Raw genomic sequence first — 3,905 nt, 5'->3', positions numbered from 1 at the left:
TAATGTGTGTGTACTGTGAGTGTGAGTGCGAGTGCATGAAAGGAGAAAATGTGAGTAAGCATAAAGAGGGATGTAGCAAACAAGTATTTCTTTGCTGCCTTTGGTACATGTCTTAGTTTTCCAGCTTGAATAATTTAATTTCTGTTTGATCTTGGTTTAACTGGAATTTGCCATAGGGTCATTTCTTTGTAAATCACACTAAAGTTTGTCCCACTGATGAGCATTGGACTCATAAGGGGACAAATGCCTTGCTTTTCTGTTTCTTTTCCTGTTGCTAATATTCCTCTTTTCTTTGGACTTCTCATCTCGTCACTGTGAGTCTTAATGGTCAGTTTGAGAGTATAATCTATGCAAGCAGACATGCCTGTTGACACCCTCCTTTCATACTGTAGCTACAGCCTTCCGTCACAAAGATGCATAGAAACGCGCAAACGTTCTGTGGTGGTACACTCTGAGTCGAGGTTTTCTTTATCTAAATATAGCTCTTAATAACCATTCCAGAGGAGGCTAGGGTGGCTGGAGAGGGCAGGAAGTGAGGGAGGGAGGGAGGGAGGGAGGAAGAGCAGCGAGCAAATGGATGGATGAAAGAATAAAGACATCATTACATAACCAGCTGCTCTGGGCCCTCATCAATCTGCCTTTGATTGCCATATTAGCTAACCTCCATTACTATCAGAGACACAAGAGCACCCCCCTCAAGAACTACAAGTTATATGATGTAATGGTCCAGGGCTGAGGCAGACGCTAAAGCTGACGATACATGAGTAGAATGGGCTTGATTGATGCAAAAAAAAAATAGTCTGGGTGGACTGAAGCATCATCCAGTGAGGATTTAAAAAAAAAAAAAAAATCACTAAAGGAAATCTAACCGACTAGTGGTGAGTATTCAGAGATGTAGTTTAACCATTCAAAATCCACCCAGTTTAACAAATCGTTATTAAATTAGCACTCCAGCCACAGTGTGGTCGACGGATTAAGGATTTAACTCGAGGCATTAATGTTTTAATGGCAGCATGGTTTCTGATTGAGCAAGCAGTCTGACATGACAGATCATGTATAAGTACTGAGTATTTAATAATTCATGTCGGCAATAGTGCTTGAGGCTTGTCAGCATGCTTTCTGTTCATCTACCCTCTACTGTTGGGTTACTTTTTATTGAATCTATTGGGACCAGGCAGTGATTCTCATTGCTTCCCACAGAATTTGCTCTACTGTTTGGATGCCTTAAGCACACACTCATCCACAACTTCATTTTATTCTTGCTACTAGCACTGAAAGTAAAATACATCCAGTACAACAGCATGGCTCTGTGGGAGAGACAGCGCATGTGAGATTTGTGTTATGTGATCAACATGTACCAAAAACAGAAGCTTGACAAAAATGATTGTGGGCCAAGTGAATGATCTTCTGTTTGCTATCTTGTGTCTGTGTGTTATATGTATCTTATTTTATACTTGATGTGAAATGGCATATTATGTCACTTTGATTGGCATCTTCCATTCATCCAATGAGCTTTATTGATTTTGAATGGGAGGTGGGGTCTTTGGGTTAGCAAAGTTGTACTTACAAGTTAATATATTTATCATTCCTGTAATATAAAATCATAATTTAATGTCTTAACCAGTCTTAAATTGCTGATTGTTCTCTTTTTGAAAGAGATTTGCAGGTTTGTTTTATATTTGTGGCATTCTTCACATTTGATTATTTTTAAGTTGATTCTCATGCTGTCCTGAAACGTTTCTACTGCTTAAGGCATTTATTGGTAAAGTGCAAATAACGGTAACGGGGTAAGGGCTCACAATGGCTGCCTGAACTATCCCCTGATAGTAACATAGAACAAATGTAATTGTGAATCCGAGGGAAGCTGAATGTTGAAGGGACCCGCATGTGGTCTGTTGGTCACATGTTCATTCCACAAGTGCCTGCATCAACCACGCTGCTTTATCAATAAGCAATCGGCACCAAGTGTTTGAATCTGTTTTCTAGTCATACGCATCTAGGCACTTTCCAAATATGTAAGCAGGGTGGTTGATGTGTCAGCACGGTGTGCACTTATCACTATGACAACCTGGCATCCTGTCACCCACACCAACCCCCAGCTTACGCCAACCTTCTATAATTCTACTTTCATTATTCTGCCTATTGCTAGAGCCTTCCCTCTATGGACATTTCACAGTTTTTCATCTCCTTTGCTCTTAGACACCTATAGTAGAAGGTGCATATTTATTAGGCTGTAGTCATCACAAGTAGAAGATGTAAAATGGTTTGTTTTTCATTCTTTTTATGGATGATCTACCTGTAGGTGTTTAATTTGTGCAATAACAGTTTATCATCTCACTTTGTAACCCACTTTTAATTGATGATATGAATGCGAGATAACTTTATTTTTGTAAACAAACCTAAAAAGTATAAAAACATGTATGTATATGAGGAGAACTGACGCGCACATGGGCGCTTGTGTTAAAATGATGTTTAAATGACAGTTTAACAAGGGGAAAGCTTTCCCAGAAGCCTCAGTAAAAGCTGTCAGAATATCACTAGAATCAGCATTAACATATTTAAGACACTGTTTGCACCTTTTATGTGTTTAGTTCATGGAGAAAAATGGCCTAGACGTCTCATTCTGGCTTTGGGAAACCTTTCTCGTCTGGTCTTAAAAGGCTCTCTGGTGAATCCTGCTGCATAGAATGTAGCTGGTGTTCTCATTCAAGCCTGCCTTTAAATATTGATGCACTGATCGGTTTTATCATGCTCCCCTCTATCATCTCCTTTTTTTCTGAGGGCCTTTGATATGACCAGATCCTCAATCAACTGTTGAGGGTTATCTTTTATCAACTCCTTATGGCTCTTAGGAACGGCACATTGTATATACTTGAGGCATCCATTTCGGCAAACCCTGAGGGCCAAACCACATGGAGCTGAACAAAATCCAGAGCTATTTTTCACACAGAAAATTTGGTTTTGTATATCATGGATGAATAAATGAGATTTTAACAAAATGTTTTGTTGAAGATTACTTCCAGCTTAGGCATTATACAACCTTTGTTCCTAAACTTGCACTTTGATCAGGCAAGAGATCCCTTCATAAACACCCACTACTACAATATTTATACTCCTAAAATTTAATCTCAATCTACCTCAGGGAAGAAATAACGGTTATATTGCAGTGTATTCCTTACTGTTGGAGAGCCCATTTCTTTCCAGAGCACTAGTCGAGACTTTTTAGGAAAATAGGCAGAAGTGCACCTTTTGTTCCGACACAAGCTGCAACAATAAACAGCATCTTATCCAAATTAACTTGGAGACTGTTAATAGAGGTGTATGCTTCTTTTTTAAGATACTCTAGAGGCTAAAAAGAAGCTAGGTAGAGGGACTCAAAATAATCTAACATCATTACTTGATTTATCCAACAAAGTGTAAAATCTTATAGCAGTTAATGCACCTTTAATTGTGCTGGTGACATAGGGTCAAGGTTTGTGATTGCAACAGGAGACTTTATGCTGCAGCCATTACCTGACCAACAGATGACAAATGTGTAGAGAGAAGTATAAAAACAGATTTCAGTACAGTTTAATAACTTCTCCACAAGCTGCCTCCTGAATAACGGAGCTCTGTCCACAGAAAACTAACACATGGAATTAGTTTTTACCACTGTGTACACCTTCAAGACTGAGGAATTGTTGAACCCAGATTACTATATGGAAGTGGCCCAGTTCTGATCTGAAAAATGTTGTGCTATTAACGTTACTTATGAATTTGGTAATATTAACTGATTTTGGTATTATACTTGTTGGCCAAACAAAAGGAGCAGTAGTAACGTTAAATCTTCCAAAGCTGCTAGTTTGCTATCCCGTCTTCTCCAGTTGCTGTGTGGCTCCAGCCTGGGGTTACTGTAGTTAATGTTT

The sequence above is a fragment of the Monopterus albus genome, unplaced genomic scaffold (assembly GCF_001952655.1).
Source record: "Monopterus albus unplaced genomic scaffold, M_albus_1.0 scaffold8.1, whole genome shotgun sequence".
Taxonomy (NCBI): domain Eukaryota; kingdom Metazoa; phylum Chordata; class Actinopteri; order Synbranchiformes; family Synbranchidae; genus Monopterus; species Monopterus albus.
The sequence above is the reverse complement of the archived record's forward strand: the minus strand, read 5'-3'. Positions refer to the sequence as shown.